Source organism: Schistocerca serialis, chromosome 2 (assembly GCF_023864345.2).
Source record: "Schistocerca serialis cubense isolate TAMUIC-IGC-003099 chromosome 2, iqSchSeri2.2, whole genome shotgun sequence".
Lineage (NCBI taxonomy): Eukaryota > Metazoa > Arthropoda > Insecta > Orthoptera > Acrididae > Schistocerca > Schistocerca serialis.
In genome coordinates this window covers 929,858,634-929,883,857 of record NC_064639.1, presented here as the reverse complement: position 1 = coordinate 929,883,857, position 25,224 = coordinate 929,858,634, and the positions used below count along the sequence as shown (strand labels likewise).

At 40.3% G+C, this 25,224-nt stretch overlaps 1 long non-coding RNA gene across 1 annotated transcript; it reads right to left on the bottom strand.

Moving 5' to 3' along the window:
- Positions 1–12,449: 12,449 nt before the first annotated feature.
- Positions 12,450–18,337, bottom strand: LOC126458307 (uncharacterized). Its single transcript, XR_007585608.1, has 7 exons — positions 18,235–18,337; positions 16,938–17,108; positions 14,471–14,698; positions 13,584–13,744; positions 13,113–13,301; positions 12,878–13,023; positions 12,450–12,698 (listed from the first exon to the last, which is right to left on the bottom strand). It is a non-coding gene; the product is annotated as an uncharacterized LOC126458307 (long non-coding RNA).
- Positions 18,338–25,224: the final 6,887 nt, after the last annotated feature.

The window sequence follows — 25,224 nt, the reverse complement described above, 5'->3', positions numbered from 1 at the left end:
CACATATGCCTGCCAACGGAAGTCATCTGGCAATTCTGTAATACAAAAGTTATATCTTTCATCATATCCATGTAGCTGATATCATCATCATCTTTATTTAAGACTGATTATGCCTTTCAGCGTTCAGTCTGGAACATAGTCCCCCTTATAAAATTCCTCCATGATCACCTATTCAGTGCTAAAATTGGTGCCTCTTCTGATGTTAAGCCTATTATTTCAAAATAATTCTTAATCGAATCCAGGTACCTTCTCCTTGGTCTACCCCGAATGAACAACAGTGGAGACAAGTTGCAGCCTTGTCTTACCCCTGAAACTACTCTGAACCATGAACTCAATTTACCGTCAACTCTAACTGCTGCCTGACTATCTATGTAAAGACCTTTAATTGCTTGCAAAAGTTTGCCTCCTATTCCATAATCTCGTAGAACGGACAATAACTTCCTTCTAGGAACCCGGTCATATGCCTTTTCTAGATCTATAAAGCATAGATACAATTCCCTGTTCCACTCGTAACATTTCTCCATTATTTGCCGTAAGCTAAAGATCTGGTCCTGACCACCTCTAAGAGGCCTAAACCCACACTGATTTTCATCCAATTTGCCCTCGACTAATACTCTCACTTTCCTTTCAACAATACACGACAAGGGAACCTCCCCATCGCACCCCCCTCAGATTTAGTTATAAGTTGGCACAGTGGATAGGCCTCGAAAAACTGAACACAGATCAATTGAGAAAACAGGAAGAAGTTTTGTGGAACTGTGAAAAAATAAGCAAAATATACAAACTGAGTAGTTCATGGGAAGATATGCAATATCAAGGACATTAGGAACGCAGGAGCGCTGTGGTCTCGTGGTAACATCAGCAGCTGCGGAACGAAAGGTCCTTGGTTCAAATCTTCCATCGAGTGAAAAGTTTAATTTTTTATTTTCAGTTTATGTGACAAACTCTTATGTTTTCATCACTTTTTTGGGTGTGATTATCACATCCACAAGAAAACCTAAATCGGGCAAGGTAGAAGAATCTTTTTACCCATTCACCAAGTGTACAAGTTAGGTGGGTCGACAACTTATTCCTGTTATGTGATGCACATGCCGTCACCAGTGTCGTATAGAATATATCAGACATGTTTTCCTGTGGAGGAATCGGTTGACCTATGACCTTGCGATCAAATGTTTTCGGTTCCCATTGGATGCGGTCGCAAAACAAAGACACTAAACCTATTACAGTGAACAGAGACGTCAGTGAACGAACGGACAGATAACTATGAAACATAAAGAAAGAAAATTTTTCACTCAAGTGAAGACTTGAACCTAGGACCTCTCGTTCTGCAGCTGCTCACGCTACCACTGGACCACGCCGCTCCTCAGCTCACACTGCCATGATGTTGCCAATGTGGTCCATGGACTACTCAGTTTGTATATTTTGCTTATTTTTTCACAGTTCCACACAACTTCTTCCTGTTTTCTCAATTGATCTGTGTTCAGTTTATCAAGGCCTATCCACTGTGCCAACTTATAACTAAATCTGAGGGGGGTGCGATGGGGAGGTTCCCTTGTGAGAAGATTTTACCCCCAACGCTGATTAAAGAGATACCTCTGTAATTGTTACAATCTTTTCTGTTTCCATGTTTAAAGATTGGTGTGATTACTGCTTTTGTCCAGTCTGATGGAACCTGTTCCGACTCCCATGCCATTTCAATTATTCTGTGTAGCCATTTAAGACCTGACATTCCACTGTATTTGATGAGTTCTGACTTAATTTCATCCACCCCAGCCGCTTTATTGCACTGCAATCTATTGGCCATTTTCTCCACTTCCTCAAATGTGATCCTATTTCCATCATCATTCCTATCCCATTGTACATCGAAATCTGAAACATTACTGATTGTATTTTCACCTACATTGAGCAACTCTTCAAAATATTCCCTCCATCTGGCCAAGGCATCAACACGATTCACCAGCAGTTTTCCTGATCTGTCCAAAATACTTGTCATTTCCTTCTTACCTCCCTTTCGAAGACTGCTAATTACACTCCAGAATGGTTTTCCAGCAGCTTGACCCGAAGTCTCCAACCCGTTTCCAAAGTCTTCCCAAGATTTCTTCTTGGATGCTGCAATTATCTGTTTGGCTTTGTTTCTTTCTTCAACATAACTTTCTCTGTCTACCTGAGTTCTAGTATGTAGCCATTTTTGATACGCCTTCTTTTTCCTTTTACAGGCTGCCTTTACTGTGTCATCCCACCAAGCTGTTTGCTTCATCCTACCTTTACACACTACTGTTCCAAGACATTCTTTAGCCCCTTTTAGTACTGTGTCCCTGTACCTTGTCCATTACTTTTCCAGTGACTGTAATTGACTACATTCAACTAACTGGTACCTTCCTGAGATCACTGTTATGTACTTGTGCCTGATTTCCTCATCCTGAAGTTTCTCCACGCTTATCCTCCTACATATGGACCTGACCTCCTGCACTTTCGGCCTCACAATACCAATTTCACTGCAGATTAAATAGTGATCAATGTCATCAAAGAATCCCCTGAATACATGTGTGTCCCTCACAGCCTTCCTGAATTCCTGTTATTATATAGTCAATGACAGACCTGGTTCCCCTGCCTTCCCAAGTATACTGGTGAATGTTCTTATGTTTGAAAATGGAATTTGTGATTACTGTTCCTGTTGGCCTCCATATTCTCTCCAAATTTACCCATAACCTTTTCATACCCTTCTGTTTGATTTCCAATCCTGGGATTAACATCACCCATGAGCAGAACCCTGTCCTTGTCCTTTACTCTAACAACTACATCACTGAGTGTGTCATAAGAACTATCCATCTTATCTTGATCTGTCCCTTCACAATGCAAATATACTGACACAATCCTAATTTTCTTGCTAGACACTGTCAAATCTATCCACATCAGTCGTTCATTTACACACCTTATTGCAACAATGCTGGGTTTCATTTCTTTCCTGATGTAAGGCCCTACACCCCATGTGCTATTTCTGCTTTGACTCCTGACAGGTAGACCTTGTATTCTCCCACTTCCTCTTCTTTCTCACCCCTTACCCGAATGTCACTAACAGCTAAAACGTCCAACCCCATCTTACTTGCAGCCTCTGCCAGCTCTATCTTCTTCCCAGAGTAACCCCCGTTGATATTTTAGCTCCTCATCTCGTTACAATTTATTTGCCAAGTCATATCTTAGGAGTCCCTGGTTTGTCAATTAGAGGTGGGACCTCAAAGGTCCGAGGCATTTTGCTCTGATTGTTGCCAGAATCATATTTGAAGTACCAGGGAAGCAGGCTGCTAGCCTTACTTGCCCCGGGTCCCATGAGTTTTACCCCTGACGGTTGAGGGACTAACCGGTGAATTTGGTAGTCTTTGCCGTCTGAGCACAAAGGTTTTAGGGCGCAAAACTGCTGTGGTCAGTAGCGCCCGGTCTGTGACTTCGGAAACGGTAAAAAACGAAAATGGAAGGCAGCAGCAATGGGAACAAAACTCAAAAAATTGGAGAAACGAAAAGCAGAAGGAAAGCTCAAAAATCCACTACAGAAAGGGGTTCGTTGTCCACAAAAAGAGCTTCAAATGACTGACGTCATCTCACTGGCACTAATAAACTCGAGAACGCGATCGGCCGAGCGCGTGTCATTTGCTAAAATGGACGATATATCAGGCGACAGCTATAGACAGGCGCGTAATGGAGTAAAATAGGGGCACTCAATTAAAAGGTGTCTTACCGTCCACAGCTGAGAGCAATGGGGACAAAGTGGGGGAGGATCGCCGCTTAAAAGATGTTGATGGCTAAAAAGACAGTGCCCTATCTGGAGTATAGTTAAAATTACCTCCTCCCGACGACGTGTTCGGGAGGAAGAGGTCCAAGCACAGGGAAGAGCTTTCACAACCCGCAGTTTATTATGGGGAAGTGTCGACCAATGTGCATGCCATAAAAGAACAACACGACAACATAAGACGCTCTGTAGATCGGCAAAGGGAATCGATCGAATAGCTGGCCGAAGAAGGGAGACTGCAGCCTTGGCCGCTATATCGGCTGCCTCATTGCCACAGATACCAACATGTCCTGCGAGCCAGAGGAACGCCACAGAGATGCCCCCCAAATGGAGCAAGCGCAGGCAGTCCTGAATCCGGTGGACCAGAGGGTGGACAGGGTACAGAGCTCGGAGACTGAGGAGAGAGCTGAGAGAATCTGAACAGATAACATACTGTATCCGCTGATGGCGGCGGATGTAGTGGACAGCCTGGAGAACAGCGTAAAGCTCTGCAGTATAAACCGAACACTGGTCGGGAAGCCGAAATCGATTTGGGGTGTCGCCAACAATATAGGCACTCCCTACATCAAACGATGTTTTCGAGCCATCAGTGTAAATAAATATGGCTTCCTTCATTTGTACACATAGAGCAGCAAATGCCCGATGATAAACAAGTGAAGGGGTACCATCCTTGGGAAATTGACAAAGGTCACGGAGCAGGCAGATCCGGGGACGGAGCCAAGGCGGTGCTGTACCCCAAGTTGTCAAGAAGGTTTTAGGAAAGCGGAAGAAAAGAGAATGGAGCAGTTTACGGAAGCGGACTCCCGGTGGTAATAGGGAGGAAGGGTGGCCTGCATACCCTACAGCCAAGGAGGTGTCGAAAAAAATGTCATGGGCCAGATTAGCAGGCATGGAAGACAGAGGGCTAGCATAACGACTCAGAAGGACAGGTCGCTGATTGGACAGCGGAGGTTCAGCAGTCTCAGCATAAAGGCTTTCCACAGGGCTGGTGTAAAAAGCTCCAGACACTAAACGTAATCCACAGTGGTGGATAGAGTCGAGACGCCAAAGAATAGACGGCCGAGCAGAGGAGTAAACTATGCTTCCAAAGTCCAATTCCAAGTGCACTAAGGTGCGATAGAGGCGGAGAAGGACCACTCGGTCCGCTCCCCAGGAGGTACCATTCAGGACACGGAGGGTGTTGAGGGATCGCAGACAGCGAGCCGAAAGATAGGAAACGTGGGAGGACCAGCACAGTTTTCTGTCAAACATAAGACCCAAGAATTTAGCGACGTTGAAAACGGAAGGTTGACAGGTCCTAGATGTAAGGAGGGTGGAAGAAACTCCTTACGTCGCCAAAAATTAACACAAACGGTCTTACTGGGAGAAAAACGGAAGCCGGTTTCGATGCTTCAAGAGTGGAGGCAATTGAGACATCCTTGAAGACGTCGTTCAAGAAGGCTGGTCCATTGAGAGCTGTAGTGGATCACAAAATCGTCCACAAAGAGGGAGCCCGAGACATCAGGAAGGAGACAATCCATAATTGGATTTATGGCAATGGCAAACAGTACAACACTCAGCACGTAGCCCTGTGGTACCCCACTTTCTTGGGAGAAAGTACGGGAGAGAGTGGTGTTCACCCGCACTCTAAATGTGCGCTCTGCCATAAATTCGTGAAGAAAAAGGGGTGGCTGACCTCGAAAGCCCCAAGAGAACAGTGTGCGGAGGATGCCTGTCCTCCAACAGGTATCATATGCTCTCTCCAGATCAAAAAATATTGCTACTGTTTGGCGTTTCCGGAGAAAATTGTTCATGATATAAGTGGAGAGAGCAACAAGATGGTCAACTGCAGAACGATGCTTTCGGAAACTGCATTGGGCAGGTGCTAAAAGACTGCGGGACTCCAGCCACCAAGCCAAACGGCAATTCACCATACGCTCCAAAACCTTACATACACTACTCGTGAGAGAAATGGGGCGATAGCTAGAGGGGAGATGTTTGTCCATTCCAGGTTTCGGAACAGGAACGACGATAGCTTCCCGCCATCGTCGGGGAAAAGTACTGTTGGTCCAAATTTGATTATAAAGGCGAAGGAGGGAACGCAGACTATGGTATGATAAATGCAGCAACATTTGGATGTGGATACCATCCGGTCCTGGGGCAGAGGAACAAGAAGAAGAGAGTGCATGTTGGAGTTCCCGCGTGGAGAAAACAGTATTGTAGCTTTCGCAATTTTGAGAGGAGAAAGCAAGAGGTCGCACTTCCGCTGCACGTTTCTTCGGGAGAAACGCTGGCGGGTAATTTGAAGAGCTTGAAATCTCAGCAAAGTGTTGACTCAATGAGTTAGAAATTGCGACAGGGTCCACTAATGTATCATGCGCGACAGTGAGCCCAGAGACCAGGGAGAAACTAGGCGCGCCTGAGAATCGTCGAATCCGACTCCAAACTTCCGAGGAGGGAGTGAAGGTGTTAAATGAGCTAGTAAAGAATTTCCAGCTTTCCTTCTTGCTATCGTGGATGACGCGACGGCATCGCGCTCGGAACTGCTTATAGCGGATACAGTTGTCCAAAGTAGGATGGTGGCGGAAAACGCGAAGAGCACATTGCCGCTCACGTATTGCGTCACAGATGCCGCATTCCACCAAGGAACTGGGGGGCGCCGGGGCAATGCGGAGCTGCGTGGTATTGAACGTTCCGCAGCTGTAAGAATAACGCCTGTAATATGTGTGACGTCATCTTCGACGCTAGGAAAGTGACGGTCATCGAATGTCGCTAGTGTCCAATCGGCTTCGCTAAACTTCCAGTGTCGCAGGCGCATATATGGCTGTTGAGGCTGCAGTCTAAGGACACATGGAAAGTGGTCACTCGAGTGTGTATCATCAAGGGCGAACCATTCGAAGCGCCGAGCTAGCGGAACAGTACCGACCGAAAGGTCCAAATGAGAGAAATTTGTCGTGGATGCAGACAAAAATGTAGGGTCCCCAGTGTTGAGGCAAACTAGATCTGCTTGGTGGAAGACGTCTAGCAATAGTGAGCCATGCGGACAAGGATGTGGAGATACCCGAAGCGGGTGCTGGGCATTGGCATTGAAGTCCCCAACCAGCAAATAGGGGGGTGGAAGCTGACCAAGAAGATGAAGGAGATCAGCTCATGCCATTGGTGTGGACGATGGAATGTATACAGTACAAAGAGAAAAGGTATATCCAGAAAGGGAAATACAGACAGCGACAGCTTGGAAGGAAGTGTTTAAGGGGATTGGGTGATAATGGAGAGTATCATGGAGAAGAATCATGAGTCCTCCATGTGCTGGAGTGCCTTCAACAGAGGGGAGATCAAATCGGACGAACTGAAAATGGGAAAGAACAAAGCGGTCATGGGGACGCAGCTTTGTTTCCTGAAGACAAAAGATAACCGAGCACAAAGGTGACCACGACTCAGAATATGTCTGAGATGCCCAGCCTTATTCCAAAGTAGGTGGTATCCCAACTGTCAGGATCACTTACTTGGCCCCTTATACGTTGCCTGATATTTATCAATAAAAATACATGCACCTGTCAAGGACATGTACAACTGGGTAATTTTACAGCTGTGAAAGTATATTTATACAATCAATAGAACATTGTATCTTTTCTACTATTCTTTTCATTAATCGTATGTTTGGAACTGCAGTTAACCATTAGATCTAACGTGGAGAAGTATGGCGTGTGAGAGAAATGAAGAGGTAGATTGCTAGTAACTTGCCCATGCAGTCTCAAACAAAGTAACTGTAAAACAGTACCTACCAGGGTACATATGCAGCCAAGAAAAAGTCCCAGATTTCCCAGTTAAAAATACTTTTTTCACAGTGAAAACACACTGCTTTCTGTGTTTGGTGAAAATATACTTTCCCTTAGAAAAGCTAAGCTTTCATATGTAATATTGGTCGTCAAATGTTTAGCTGTTTTTCTGAGGGTGTGGTTAGGCAAGGTTCTAATAGCATGGCTGAATATTTCTGACAAGCACGATTTTAAATTTCACTGCTGTGCGCCAAACATTTCATGCATTACCTAGCTGAATAGATGATGATGATTATGATGATGATGATGATGATGACAATGATGATTAGTGTTTTAGGGCGCACAACAATGAGGTTATCAGCGACCATTCCCAAAAGAAATGTTGACGAGTGCAGCCAAGATCTGTTAAACAAGGATCAATTCAGAGCCAATCTTTGCGAGAATTGTAAATGTTCAAATTTCAAGATTGGACATACAACATCAAAACAGGTAGATAAAACTAAAAAAGCAGTACAAAACAGGTAAAAATAATTAACGGTGGCCGAGTGAGCACTTACAAACAATGGGTGACCAAACCACTTTACAGCACATTAAGATCTCAATCCCAATACTTTGGGAAGAACTCCAGACATCACACAAAAACGTAAAACTCTAGCGATACTCACCTCATTATTAGTTAAAATTGAGGGCAGGTCTAGTGGGAAAGTGAAATCTTCCCTCAAACCCGCATATAAAACACTCAGTTAAAGTGTGTCGTATCGACAGCTATGTCCCACATGTCTGACACGTTGGTGGCTCCTCACGACGTAAAAGAAAACCATGTGTCAACGGACAATGTCCTATTCTAAGCCGGGTAAGGGCTACTTTCTCAGCTTGGTGTTGTCGTTAGGAGGTAAGCCACAGTCGGACAGAATCCTTCACTGCTCACAACTTATTATCCTTCACTTCCAGCCACTGAGCCTCCCACCAACACACGACCTTCCGAGTCACGAATGATGTTATTGCCTGCAGGGGGATGGATCAGCGAGCAGGAGGTGGGATGGAGCAAGCCTCCTTGGCAGCCGTATCTGCAAGTTCATTTCCAGGAATCCCTATGTGCCCTGGAACCCAGCAGAAAATTACATCCTTACCCTGCTTATGCAAGAGCAGGAGTGCGTCCTGCACTTCTTGCACCATCCGATCTGCTGGGTACATCTGTTCAAGAGCGTGTAGAGCACTTTGGGAATCTGAGCAGATGATGAATTTCGTGCCATGATGTCGTCGCACATGCTCTAATGCTTGCTGAATGGCAAACAGTTCTGCATAGTAAACTGAGAACTGCTCTGGGAGCCCTATCGACAGTATCAGGAAAAACAGCAGTGCAGCCCATAAAATCCCCGTTTAGACCCATCTGTGTAAACAGTAACAAAATCTGAATGCATGCTCCGTCGAGCACTTCAACTTTACCACAGAAAAGCCAATTACATGTGAAATTTCTCAAGTACTCACCCTGCACACTTTTTTTTTAAGTTTAATTATACTTTTTCCATCATTGTTTAATAATAATTACTAAAATAAATATGAAAAACTAAAACTAACATTGAAGCTGGGTCTTTTTCCTTTTCCTCATTTGTTACCGTAGCATACATTCAACACAAATATGTCAGTAAAATTTTAAATAATGGCTTAAATGGTTGGTCTGAGTCTCAAATTTTTCTAACTGGATGGTCCTCATAGTGTTAAGTTTTGAATGTATCTCAAATGTGCCATGATTTAATAAATTCATCACACATTCTCTCAACATAATTTATCTTGAGGAAAGTAAATTTACTTTGAAAGCAACACTTTTCAAACCATCATTAGGAATGTTTTCCCCACAACCTGTTAGAAATATAAACAGTTGTGATGTACATCACACTTTAAGCATTTTGTTGTTATGGAGTATTGAATGCTCTTCATCTTAAAAGCCACTGATAAATTCTGCTGTCGACATGCACTATGTTTTGCTGTTTTAAATGGTGCATTTTCTCTTCAGCCAAAGTTTTATTTTGCTGTTATTCTTTTGTTTCATTGCTGCATTATTATTCTGTAGCACTGGGCTAAAGTAAAATTCTTTGTTAGATTATCAGTTTTTGCCAGTCAAAATTACAGAAATTTAACTGAAAAGTAAAATAATGAAAAATTCCCAGGTTTTCCACGAATTTCTCCTAAACAAAGTTACCAGATTTTTCCCAGGGCGTATACACCCTGTTGACAGACCCCTTGACCTAGTGTAATCAGATGAGTAATTCAAAGTACAACTAACACCAACTGTCCGCTACAATCCACACATGGTTCACTATACCTTACTCTGTGCATCAGACTAAGACTGGCTTGCGTTTCACTATACTGGCTATACCTTTACAGGTTTCTTTAGGCTATTGATTACAGGGAAATTTCTGTGTATCAAAAACGGAGAAACCTAGTAAGAGCAAAAATTGTCCAACCATCATAGTGTTCCACTTAACCAGTAACACAAGAACTTCACTAGTTGTTTTCATATTTTTCATCCAAAGACAAGTTTCCATTACAACAGGCATGTCTAGCCGCACCCCATACACTGAAGCACCACTTACCACCCTTTAGACAGCACATAGGTACGGATTCCAAAACAAAACTTAAAATTACTAACAGACAATTTTAATCCTACAGGTGATTTTGTAAGTATATACAACCACCCTTTCCTCTGAGAGGTACCTTACAGATTTTTTTACTATAAAACCTCATCAATATTTACAGTAACCTGACATTTTGCAGCTGACAGTTATCTATAATGTACTGTCTGAAAGAAACAGCATAAAAATTCCATCAGATCTTGATAAGATTTCAACGTGATGTGAAGATTGGCAACTTACTTTAAATGTTCAGAAATGAAAATTGTGCACTCCACAAAACAAAAACCTAGTATACTAAGACTATAATATCAAGTCACAGCTGGAATCAGTCAACTACAAATACCTGAGTGTAACACTTTGTAGGGCTATGAAATGTATGATCACATATGCTCCATTATGGGTAAAGCAGCTGATAGACTTCTGTTTATTGGTAGAATACTGGGGAAGTGCATCGGTTTACAAAGGAGACTGCTTACAGATCACGCAACTGGTTCTAGAATACTGCTCAAGTGTGTGGGATCCATAGCAAATAGTCCTAACGGGAATGGTCACAGGTTGGTTTTATCCATGGGAGAATGTCTGAGGACACTGAAGAAACTAAACAGGAAGACACTAAGAAAAACATATAAACTAGCCCAAGAAAACATTTCAAGACCTGGCTTTAAATGACAATTCAGGGAATACAGTTTAACCCTGCTTTTCCATTCCTGGGATTAACATATTTCACACTGTTTATAACATTATTATTCTCATCAAATATCTTGTCTTCACAACGTTAATTTTCCAATAACTTGTTTATAATTTTCCTATAATTTACACTTTATGAACAAATGTTCATGGAGAAAAACTGATGTAAAATAATGCTGATCAATCAGCATTTATAAATAGTATGCAGTTAAGTTTCTTTATGAAACAGGGCACTACTCAGCAGATCCAGACCAGTACACTGGTAGAAGTCTGAAAAGTTTGTGCCGTATCTCCTGCCGTTGCCAAGCTCCACTCGATGTGGTGGTTGATGGGAATAACAAGGTTCGTACGAACAGAAATACCATGACGAATCACAACCATTCCCAAACTGTCTCTACTGCGCATGTGCAGCTTCACGATTGTTGCAATTGTCTTGACACCTTTCTCAAGCCATGTTTAGCACACTTCATCTTTTGGGCAAGTTAAGTGCTAGTTGACACCTTTGCTCACTTTATGTGGCTCAAATGTTTGATTTAAACACAGCACCAGTTACGTATTTCTTCATGCTTAGCAAAACATGTTTCAAGAATTTATTCTTGTTACGTGCAATATTTGTGCAAGTAATTTTTTTTTATGTTTCACAAACAATGCGAGTGATACTTAGCATGTGTGGTTTTCAATGTAAGTAAGGAGGCACAGTAACTGATAATTTCAAAAAGACAACTATAGGGCAAGAGATGCGAAAGAAAACACAACCACCACACAAAATACTTATACAAATATTTGTACTTAATAACAAATAAACTCTCTAAGCACTTGCTGCTCAGCAGGGAAAAATGCTTAACTGGTACAATGTTTAACAACTTAAATAATGAATGACAACTGCATGCTTTCCAATAACATCGATGTATATGAAATTAAGTCAAACGTGTCAACTTCCCAGACAGTTTTTCTTACACAATCCTTCATTAGATAATAAACAAGTCCCTGACAAGTATCTTGATGTCTTATGTACATATACCATACATTAAGTGCAAAAATGCAAGGAGGAGGGGAGCCTACACATAACTTTGCGTTTAAAACGTTACTTCCCACATTCTACATTTTCCCACGTTTTACACCATTTTTTAAAAATGGTCTTGGAAAGTGGGGTTTATATCACTCAGGGAGCACGAGGATAAAATTAGAATAATTACAGCATGCACAGAGGCATTAAAACAATTATTCTTCCTGCACTCTATACATGAACGGAAAGATGAGAAGCCCTAATAACTGGTACAAAGGGATGTATCCTCTACTATGCACTTCACAATGGATTGCAGAGTATAGATTTAGATCAATGCACAGATCCTCACAACTGTCAGTTATGCATGCACGAATGGCCCACTGAAAACGAAAATTGTTAATACTCTGTTCTGTCACAGCCAATTCTGTAGTTAAAACCATACACTGATTAGGGAAAAAATACATTTTAAAACTGACTGGAGAGGAGGGGCGCTCAGTTACAGGGAACTTTGCCCACTACTTGAATTTGTTTGAACTATTTAATGGTGGAGTTAAAATATCAGTTAAATGACAATATCTTGTGAATTTAAGTGATACACCATTGGTATATTTGACAAATGTAACAGATTAATAACAAATCATGTCAATCATTTTATTTCAATCAACATGTTATGCAACAGCTGCATCTTCCTTGATGTGGACTTTTTTAAGCAAGTCCATAAATGAAGTTGGCATCAGCAGTTTGGAACTGTCCACGACCGAACATGGATGAAGTCTCAATGAATTATAAGTGGATCTTTCCAAAGCCTTCCTCTTCTTGTGCACAAGTAGTGACTGAAAACCAAACAGAGGCTGTAAAACGTTTCCAAGTATTTCAGCAAGAAATAGGTTTCAGAAAATTAAACTCAGTCCTATCATTGATCATCAAATTTATTGCAGAATCCTTTTGGCTCTACTGCAAAATCATCATGCTACTTCTCACTAAAATAATTAATAATTTTATTACTCCTTACCTTTTGTACAGTTATAACCCTCATATCTGATCTCTTACACAAATATTTTATGATAAAGTCATCATTGACATCACCATAATGTGAGGCACCTCACAATAGTGTAATGGTCTATTAAATCATTCAATATATGCACTGTTTTTCATCACCTGAAATATTTGAACAAGTTAATTATCCACCCTTATAATCTAACAACAAATACGTCTAGTTCATCACCATAGCAAAATACAAAACACACCTTTCCATCTTTCACATTAATTCCCTGACCAATGCAACATTTTCTCATTGATCTGCTCTATGGTGGTAACCTTCAAGTGTGGCTACAATGAATGACTATCAGGATGGCAAGCACCAGTGGGAGCACCCTTACACAAACCCTTGCATGTTTTACACGGCAGCTTCTTTGTGTGCTAATGCAATGTAACACCTGAAACATGAAGATTTTGCAGTTAACAATAAGCAATATCGTCAGTGGCTCCACCAAGACAATGACAGAGGGGAGGAAAAAACCAGTAACTATCAAACATAAATCTCTATGAGAAAATTACTTTCACATTGCTCAACATTTAAGAGGTTCATTGCCAGTAGGAAAGCAACATTGTGTGTTGCAAATGCTCTTTTATGTTAAAGTTTCATCAATTCCTCAAAGTTTTAAAATTATTTGGACATAAACTGTTTAAACACTGAAGTAAGAGAAGCCATAGGATACCTCATAATATTGTGTAGGACCTTTTGCCCATCAGAGTGCAGCAACTTGGTGTGGCATAGATTTGACAAGCCTTTGGTAGTCTCCTGCGTAAATATTGAACCATGACACCTCTACAAATGGGTGTAATTGCAAAAATGTTGCCAGTGCAGCATTTTGTGTACCTGGAAATACAAGCTGAAGATTAACTATTTGCTGCACACAATGAACAGCTGCAAGTTTATTAGCAATTTGAGTAGTACATAAACACTAAATGGAGCTAAGAAATTTGAAGCATTGCCTGTGACATAAGTGATGAAGTTCACAAACAAGCCAAGTGCAAATAAAACCCATTCAACTAGCATAAGAAGTCTAATAGCTGTTAGCAGTTAGAATTTGCATTCAATCTACTGCAGTGTTGACAAACAGCTGGATTTCAAAACTGTCATGAGTCAACACACCTTTACATTTTGTCACAGGCAAACTAAAAGATCCATAATCTACAATAAAATGTTAAGTTTCTCACATAATAAGAAAAGTGACGCTTTTAAAACTAATTTTATGAAGCTGACGAAAGTAAATTCACAGATAACCTAAAAATGAATCTTAACAACATATACAATCTGTTGTTAAAAAGGCTATTATATTATTACAGTCAACAAGACGACCTGTACCAGGCATGGTTTGTCTCCCAGGTCACCACCCAATGGGTTCCTGAAAGCCTATGGAATATGCCGTGCCTCTCCACACTCCCAGAAAATGGGGGACAGAGATGCTGTATGATGCTGTGGCAAGGAATTGACTGCACAAAGCAGCTCCAGTGCCACAATGGTAACTTAGTTCAGCCTAAGCTGTTCCTCAGCACCAAGCATCAACTGAAAAAGATAATGGAAAATTTAAACTTTACTCACCTGAGTGGGCTCCAATAACCTTGTCATGTCTCAATTTTTTTGAGGTCACAATCAACTGACTTATAACCCAGATCATCTTGCCATTTCTTGGAAGCTTCTTCCTTGACTTGTACCAGTTCAAAAACATCTTGGGAGTGTAGCAGATAAGACAGAATGCTGGTATAGGGAAACCAGATTGGCAAACAAGTATCTCATCATTATAAGCAGGGATGATTCTTCTTCGCCAACCTGCAATATTCCAAGATGAGCTGTTACAGCTCTCACCTTTCAAGCAGAGTGCTTAACATCAATCATTAGAAACTGTACACAAATTCTCTACAACTATGCTTAGTAACGGCTTTCAAGCTTGAATTTAGGTAAGTTGGTTTATTTGTTGGAGGGGACCACACAGCAAGATAATTGGTCCCATGATCTAGGATGGCAGAAATCAAGGGAGGAACAACACAAACAGCACAGTCCAGTCAAGGGGAAGAGATAACCTGCAAACAAGGAGGAAAAATGGATATCAGGGCAACACAGAGTGGAAAGAACAGGACGAGGGTGGGTGGAAACTGGGAGAATAGCGGTGGTCCAGAAACACTATACGTGGTGGGGCACACCACCACCACCAGCCCATCCTGACACCCACACCATAAAACACCAGTATCACAATACAATGGAGACAACACCATGGGGAGAAAACATGAGAAGAGGGGAAACAAAACAGCACAACCGAACACACAAAACGTAGGGGAAAGGAAGAGAATTTGGCCAGTATGTAGGCAAAGCGAAGGCCTCCTTAACTGACACCTACACTGAGGGAGTAATTCCAAAGGAAAATTCAAGGTCTTCCATCAGAGCACAAACCACTTTTGCAAAGCAAAGCGACAACAGACAATGATCAGAGGGTTGTCTGCTAACACCCAAGACAAGGAAGGGCAGGGGGGCGGCATATTTAGTGTGAAGGGGCAGTCCAGCAAAATATGGATAACCATGATCAGAGGACAGAAAACCTTAAGTGGGAGTCACGATGGTGCGAAGTTTATTAGACAGGGGGTAGCCTCCCAAGAGTCAGACCACCATCGAGAAAAACTGGAGTTTATGTCAAGACACAAATCCACCACTGCAGAGGGTCACAAAGATCGGGATAGGTGTTCACGTCCAACTGACCCCCCACCTAGATGGACACAAACCCAAAGGAAATCCACTGAACAAGCAGCATCACCAACATCAGCAAGGTGGTCTTTGATGCCAGAGACCAAGGGGAGGCAGGACGACCACTCATTTAATCCATACGTAACAAAACACGGGTGAGTGAGGACTATAATAAAATAAGAGGGCCCAATCAATGGCCATCAATTCCGCAGTAAACACCCCACAAGTGGCACACAAGGGATGGTGTTCCATGCCAGCAAATGACGTAAAGTCATATCCCACATGATAGCAGATTTAAAGCTATCTGAGTAAAAAACAATGGAATCCTGAAACTGCTGTAAGAGCATTCAGAACAAACAACAAAACCCCTATGGACGAATAGTAGCTTTTGGCCCTCAGAAAAGATCCATCTGAATTAACGGCCAATGAACTAACAAAGTAGGAGTTGTTGGGAGAGACCACTGGAAAGAAGACTAGCAGAGGAGATCTGTCACAGCAGAGAGAAGCAAGGCAAAACCCAATCTGTAAAACAACCTGAAGATCGGCAGCAAGGGGAGGGGGAGGGGGCGGGGGTGGGGGGTAGGTGCGGCAATGGCTTGAAGCCACAAAATACAACAGAATAGGGAGGATGAGCAGGGCTAGAGCAGTTATTGATAGCAAAGGAAACCAGGAGCAGGGACTGACAAATCTAAAGGGGAGGGATCCCAGCATCAACCAAAAGACTATCTAGAGGGCTAGTGTGAAAGGCACTGGTGGCTGAACAGATACCACAATGGTGAACTGGGTCCAAGAGGCAGTGTGTAAAGGGCAGCACATTCATGAACTTGACAATCATAGTTCAGACAGGGCAGGACTAATGTCTGGCAAAAGAACGATCCACACCCCAAGAGGTGTGGACAAGGAAGTGAAGAACACCATAGTTCATAGCAACAGCCAACCTTTTCCTAACGTATGGGACAACCCAATAAACTTGTCAAAAACGTGACCGAAAGAACGATAGTGGGGGACCACAGTCAGGTGTTAGGCACTTTTGATAGAGCTCTGGATCAGGGCGGACCATAGTATGGCAACAAATGCACCAACCTAGACTTAAGGGGAGAGTGCCCGTCACCCACCCTCCCCCCCCCCCCCCCCCCCCAACACACACTTTTCTAGATTCTCTGAGCTTATGTATAGTAATTAATAATATTAGCTGTCAATTTTAACAAAAATCATCATTATAAATGTATTGCAAAAACAAAGCCTGTCCCTTTACGGAAGTTAATAAATTATAGTTTCCTCGTAATAATAACTACGATGCAACATAAAACGACAAGACAATTACTCAACTTACTTGAACCAGGCCTATCGGCGTCTCTCACCACGTGACTCGTACCAGCTTTATAGCTAAAAAGTGAAGTAACGTGAAACGCCTTCGCTTCGCTTCACCACGAAGCCTCTATGATCTCTTCTCTGGATAAAACCCCATGGAACTATGGCGACGGGCGCTAACCATTCGACGAGACTTGAAACGAAAGAAAAGAAATTATTTTCATGCGAGAGCATTTAAATAATCAGCTCTATGTATAAAATGTGTCTCAGACCGCCCTAGACAATTTCCTCACACACGTGGTCAGTGGTCTAACCATGTACAAAGCTAAATCATCATCGACTGAACGTTTAGCAATTGAAAAATAAGCTACCAATTTCCAAAAAACTTTAGCCTGCAACTGCTGAAAACATATATTCGAAATTACATCGTGAACACGCACTTCCTACCAAACTCACCATCCCGGCTACGCGAACGCCGAACAAAATGAATAACTGGTCTGGACTAATCGATTGTGGAAACTAGAAATCAGTGTTGCCAACAGTATATGACTCTTTCCAACCAGATTCATAGTAAAAAAGACTAAAAATTACCTTAAAATAACTAGAATCTAAATGTTTCTTCAAGAGCAAAGACATGACAATGAAACGCCACTAACTCGAGATATAGACTACATAAATAACATATTTTTTACTAATATAATGGAAGGAAACATTCCACGTGGGAAAAATTATATATAAAAACAAAGATGAGGTGACTTACCGAACAAAAGCGCTGGCAGGTCGATAGACACACAAACAAACACAAACATACACACAAAATTCAAGCTTTCGCAACAAACTGTTGCCTCATCAGGAAAGAGGGAAGGAGAGGGGAAGACGAAAGGAAGTGGGTTTTAAGGGAGAGTGTAAGGAGTCATTCCAATCCCGGGAGCGGAAAGACTTACCTTAGGGGGAAAAAAGGACAGGTATACACTCGCACACACGCACATATCCATCCACACATACAGACACAAGCTTGTGTCTGTATGTGTGGATGGATATGTGCGTGTGTGCGAGTGTATACCTGTCCTTTTTTCCCCCTAAGGTAAGTCTTTCCGCTCCCGGGATTGGAATGACTCCTTACCCTCTCCCTTAAAACCCACTTCCTTTTGTCTTCCCCTCTCCTTCCCTCTTTCCTGATGAGGCAACAGTTTGTTGCGAAAGTTTGAATTTTGTGTGTATGTTTGTGTTTGTTTGTGTGTCTATCGACCTGCCAGCGCTTTTGTTCGGTAAGTCACCTCATCTTTGTTTTTATATATAATATTTTTTACTAAACTTACCTAAAACTGGATGAGAATGTAATCTTAAACCATTATCGCCATCATCCTCATGGGAAAGAGAAGCTGCAGTAGAAGTTGATGGTCTCAATGTATATGCTTGAGTAGTCCCAATTGTTCTGAGAACTCACTCAGGAAATATGTAATTATGGCAGCACCGATTCTGTCTGCACGAATCCCTCATATGGCGTTTACCATATCTGTGCACATTCGATTCCTTATCTTCGTTTTGACGAGATTCAACAGTCTGAATATTCTTTCTACCTCACTGCTGGACCAAAGAAGTACGAGTCTAGATAATGCAGGTTCTTTAAAAGTATTTTCACCGCTGGCGTCATGGTAACTGAATACCTCACGACACAAATCGATAGAATTGTTAACGTTACCGGTATCCCATTGTACGACGGTCATTTTTTGCCACTGTAATTTAATTATTGTAATTGTATCATTATCCAAGTGAGAGATTTCTAACAGGGGAATTAAGGGTTCTTTTACCACTACAAGCGCCTTTGAAACAGCAAATAGAGATAATTTCCTCAATACTTGAATCTTTGCACCAATTGTTTGACAAGTACAAGTGAAGAAACAAAATTTACACATCTTTCAATAATAATTTTTTCTTCACCTTTGGTCGTTTTGTTTTTAATTTCTAAATTTTTTTTCCAAACAAGTATCCAACATACAGCTTTGGATCTAGGTGGTTTTGGAAATCATTGTCAAGACATTTTCTCTGAACCAGATGGGTGGGAATGGCAACTTGCTTAAGAAGAGATTGAATAAGGATTATCAGGTCATTTAATAACTTGCATGGGTGCACACCATTTGACTCAAATTCCTCACTGATTCTCCGAAGACTTGAAAAGATAGGTTTCAAAAATAGCAAATATAAAAAATTAAGTTCGTCACTAAACATCGAATAGAGCAGTCCAGCTGTGTAGCATTTTTCGCTTTGCCTAATAATTTCAAAATGATTTTTTAACTCGAGCCATTCATCAATTATTCTACATACCACAGGTTCAATAAGAAACAATTTCATGTCACAAACACGGAAGATTTTAAGTGGCTCCTCCCCATCATTTAAGACTGACAAAATCTGGCAGTAAAAGAGCTATCGTGAAGAAGATTGAGAAAACCAGTTGTAAGTTTCCCTAATCAAGAAGTCCAAATTTCTTTGCAGACATTCTGCAATTGCTGCAGAGGTTGCCAACTGAATGCAATGACAGACACACGTAATAAGTACCAAATGCAGAATCTCCCTTTTAAGTATTTCACACACTCTGTTATTAATACCGACCATCACAGCTGCATTATCTTTTCCTGTTCTCTGCAATTTCTTTAAATCTAAATCTTTCAACGCCTCTTTAATAGCTGATACAATAGACTCAGCACTGTATTTTCCAAGTTCTACTAGTGTGAGAAAGGTCGAAACAATCTTATGAGATGTTTTACTATGATAAATTATAGCAATTGCTAGGAGTTTAGTGACATTAATATCAGTTAATTCGTCAGTTAAAATACTGTACATGCCATCATCAACATCACTTCTCAGATAGTTCCCAAAATAGGGCCCAAGAACATCCTTGATAATAGCAATACACGTTGTATGATGTAACTTAATCTGGCTTGCAACAAGACTGTCTTTGAACCTGTTTTTACACATTTCTCCTAAGTGATCACATGACATTATAGCACAATGTGCAGGCACAAGACAGTGAGTGACCCTTTAGCTTCGTAATGTCATACGGAATCGTGAACTGGTTTAAAATTAATTTTTGCCTGTCTTTGGGAGGAAAAGGAAGAAACTTCAGATTTATGTTTTCTTGTTTCTGCATGTTTTTCTATGTTCCCTAACACAGCTCTTTCAGTACAGACACACGCTTTACAGAATTACTTTGTGTTATCTCCTACAGCTTGTGAAAACCATTGGACAAATTTAGGATTATTTTAACCATTCTTCCCTTAACTTTTGGATGTATTGAGTTTTAATTTTACTCTTTTCAACAGAAATATAATCAATCACAATGACAAGATGAACAAGCATTAAGCACAGCCACTTCTGACACAAACTCCACAATAACTGAATAATAACAATCAGTTTGCATTTCATTCAGCTTCTCGGTCCTCGACAATGGGAAAATATAACAGAAATACAATTTACAGCTTCAGGTCGCAAAATGGAAGGTTCACACAATGGATGCTCTAGACCAGGTGGTAACTCTGATGGGGAATCCACCATTACATCATGTAATGCAATGGGACGTAGGATTCTGGGGAGTCCCAACATTTTCAATGAAGAAGAGATGGAATATATTGCAAAGCCTTTCAAGTTTCAGTTCATGAAGTAGTACTACTTTGGAACATTTAATGTAAATTCTCTTCTAAAAATTGGGAAACAAAAGCAATTAGAATTATTTCTGCAGAAGAACAGTATACAAATTGTAGCAGTACAGGAATAACGATTCTTACATGAGAATGTAGTTGATACACAGGATTATAGAATTTATAAAGGGAAACCAGCAATGAGAATAATGGAAAACATTCCAATGTTTGGAACAACATTTTGTGTAAACAAAAAAAAATCGTTAACAGTGTAACAGAATATAGATTGAATTCAGAAAGAATATCCATATTAACTATAAAGTGCAAGAATAAATGTTAACCCTCATAAACTGGCATGCACATATAAATGTAGACAACAGAAGAAATCTAGAGAAAGTACATCAATCCTGGGATCTTTTAGAATCTGAAATTTCTATCAAACCTAAAAAGAATGTTAAAATACTACTTGGTGAATTCAATGCGCAAATTGGAAGGGAAAAGAAATTTAGGACTACTATAGGTGAATATCCAGCACACTCAAGAACAAACAGAAATGGTGAAAGACTGATCAATGTGTGTAAAATGTTCCAGTTAAGACTCATGACCACGCATTTCCGCAAATTACCAAGAAAAGCCAAAATTTGGAGACATCGAAATCCAAACCTAGGAGAATTTCAACTAAATCACACAGACATATCTAAAAGGCATAACATGGAAAATTATGAATGTTACAATAGTCAGAGATGGGGAATTCGAATCAGACGATTATCTCTCTAAGATTAAGATAAAATTACTCCCATTTAAAATAAAAAAGGCGACCAATAAAGTGATCAAATACAACACCACTATAGCAAATATTACAAAAGAAAATATAGGAAATTTTAGACAAGAAATGGAGACAAGTAAAGAAGGCGATTGGTGTGAACTCCACATGCAAATAACCCAAGCAACAGAAAAAAACTCTAGGATTGGCCGAGAATAAAGAGAAGACATGGTGGAATGAGGAGTGTGAAGAAGCAATAATATCAAAAGCTCAAAAATAGAGAAAATGGAGATGTTAGAAAAAAGAGGAAGACCTTGAACAATTCGGACAACAAAGAAAAGAAACATCAAAAATAATCCAGAAAATCAAAAGGAACTTTGAAAATTCTCAGCTTATTGAAACAGAAACAAAATTACACCAAACATAATACTAGAAATTTTACCAAACTTTTAAACGCATACTTACAGGATATCAGGCACCAAGCATTTCTTTTATATATGAAAATGGCAAAATCGGATTAAATAACAAAGAAAATTGTGAAATTTTAGCAAAATTATTTGTAAAGCTGTTAAACTGTCCAATTCCAACAGATTAGAATTTCCAGTGACACCTCAAAATCTAGAGGAAGATTTCCCACCAACAAAGTTAGAAATTCGTGATGCCATCAAAACACTCAAAGACAATAAAGAAAGTGGTGAAGACTCCATTTCTGCAGAATTATTGAAGTGGTCAGAACCACAAATCATAAAGGATCTACAACTGCTTCTTGATAACATTTGGAAAACTGAAAAGATTCCAGTCGAATGGAATACAGCATTAATCCACCCGCTACATAAAAAGGGAGACAAACAAAATGTCAGTAGTTACAGAGGAGTGTCACTTCTGCCAGTGGCATATAAAATATTATCAAAAATTCTCCTGAACAGAGTGGTAGATACTGTAGACAAATGACAGGGAGAATATCAGGGTGGTTTTCGAAAGTGAAGATCCTGTTCAGAACAAATTTTTAACTTAAAGTCAATAATCCGCCATAGAATGTTAACCAGGAAACCAATAATAGTATCATTTATTCATTCGATTATATAAACAGAGAAAGAATAGATAAGGTCATTAGAGAATTTGGTGTTAAATCAAAATTAGCAAAGATAATTTGTGAAACACTAACAAGTACAATATCTAAAGTCAAATTTATGGAAGAAGTATCTCAGGCATTTTAAATAAAAACTGGTGTTAGACAAGGTGATGGTTTATCACCTTTAGTGTTTGATTATGTTCTAGAAAAATCACAAAATTGAATCAATAACTCTGGGAAGGAAAACAAATGGAATCAAGGTAAACTGCTTGGCTTTTACAGATGATTTTGCAATACTTTCAGTTGTTCAGATAAACCTTCTGGAAAAAATAACAAACAGAACTGGGCTCAAAATTTCAGCTGAAAAAACAAAATTCATAACAAATATAAAAAATGCGCCAAAATTCATAGTAGCACAAAAAGGTAAAATAGAGCGAATCAAGAAATTTAAATATCTTGGATAGACTATACAACGAATGGACTAGAAAAATCTGCAATACATGTAAGAATGAACAAAATGGAAAGAGCATATGGTTTGACCAAAAGTATTTACAACAAGAAGTGTATATCCAGAAAAACAAAATTAAAATGCTACACCACAGTGGTACGACCAGAATGTTTATATGGATCTGAATGCCTAACGATGAAAAATAGGAAACAATAACACAGAAAGAAGAGGATTTGAAGTTGTTATAATGATCCTAGATAGTCAATACGATTGTAAAAAAAAATCGAAATATTGTACAGTATCAGGCATTACCGAAGTTAGTCAAACTACCATTTCAATTTTTTATACATTTAAAATAAGTTTGCAAAATAAACTATGAGAGCTCCATACTTAAGTACTTCTTGCACTCGTTATTTGCATTGTTGAGTACCAGTAGCAATTAAGCTTAGGTTCGTTCGAAGAGCTGCTAGGCAGCTACTTGAAGAACCAGCAAACAGGCGCTACTGCGCCTGCGTGTCATGGTTGACGTCAAGAGCCAGTGCTTGGTGTCTGGGCTCTTCAAACGCATTTTACTGATCGACTGTTACCGAGCAGCGAACAGCTGAATTTCTATAGGTGATTTTACAAGAATAAATAAAAATAATACACAAGAACAAAAAAAGTGCTTACCTTACAATTATCGAATATCCACAAACAGTGAACTTATGCGATCGGCTACTGAAAGACAATCGAAAAAACTTAACTATGCACATGCGCAAAACTGGCAGCTTGTGAGCGCCAGAAAATTTTCCTCAGGTAGCATCTGGCTACTTGATGCTACTTGCTAGACGCTCTTCAAACAGCGGGTGCCTCACTTCAAGTAGCCAGATTTGGGACCAGATGAGCTTTGAACGTGACTACCGATCTGCGCATGTGCGGTAGCCTGAAAGCTACCTTTCGAGTGTGTGTGTGTGTGTTTGAGGTTTACGGGCGCTAAACATACCTTTCGAACGGAAGTTTTATGTTTCTTAACAAATCTACATAGACCCAACCAATGACAGAGCACCACCAACCTAGTGCGGCGCTTAGCGCGCTGTTTTTTAAGTTCTCCCTCGTTCTTACCGTCATATGTTCGTGATTTGTGAAGGATCGGAGAGATTAGAATATGATCCACTTTGCTTAGAATATTACACAGGAAGAATAGAACGAAATCACTGCATTTTATATTATTTCGCTTCATTCTCAAAACATTTTCATGAGTTTTATAACCATCATCAACAGTAAATTGCTTTTAACAGGGAATTCTGCCACCATGGAATATATTCGTTACTGATGTGGTCAAAAGTGAAATTGATGAGAAATTGAAGGAAGAATAATTCCTAGTATCCACTAAAAATGAGTATGATTTTAAGCAATGGGTAGTCTTCAACAAATGGTACATTCAGTATCAAATCAGCTGATTCTGCACCAAGACAAAAAATACTGGTCGCACACTTACTTGATCCCTCTGTCATCGCTGTATGTAGGCTGATTTCATGCCATTCAGGAATGTTTGCGCTTGTTGCCAATCTTAGATAAAAAACGGATTGTCTGCAGTAAAAAGTAGCCATTGTGACTATGTTGATCTGTGTGCACTGTTGTGCATAGTGGTTGATGTTATCTACAAAAATGAGCGACTTGCCACTGTGACACATTAATCTATTACAGTTCGTTTCTTTTACACCCTGTAAGGTGTGGGAAAAGAAGGAGCAGCAGCCATGTGCTACGAGCCAATCACAAGCTTCTGTTCCTTACATCCTCCACTCAGGGGCCAAGTAAAAGTGGGTTTTAAGTAATGCAAAAGCAGCTTCTGTTGTTAGCACAATATTAGCTGTGAACGCATATGTGAGCTTGATGTACACAAAGTCACCAAAAAATTAACTGTTCTTTGAAGCTGACAGTCACTCTACATGCAATTAAGACATGATATAGAGGGAAATGTGATTTCTTCCCTGAAATGCCACGGCAAGTAAGTTTAACACTAAATCAGAACCACAGTTTAGGAACTGCTGCATTCTTAAGCTTCGAAAACCATCAAGTGATGGACAAGTTGATTAGTCAAAAAAGGCTATAATTATTGTTATCATTTGCTCTGCAGTGTTTTTTAAAGAAAGACTGTGATACAGTGGATTTTAACAGTGAGGTAAAAGGACTGTTGTTGCAACATGTATATGGCTCTATGGTAATGCTAAAATAGAATGTGTGTGTGCCAAAATGTTCAACAGTTAGGGAGTTACTATCCATTCACAGATTTCCACAACTGAGAAAGTTATCACCTTTCAGCCTAATGCAGACCTCGGGCTACACTATAGACAAGCATGTCACCACAGTCAAAGGTGGTTTTTTCCTCCTTTTCTTTTTTTTCCTTGATGG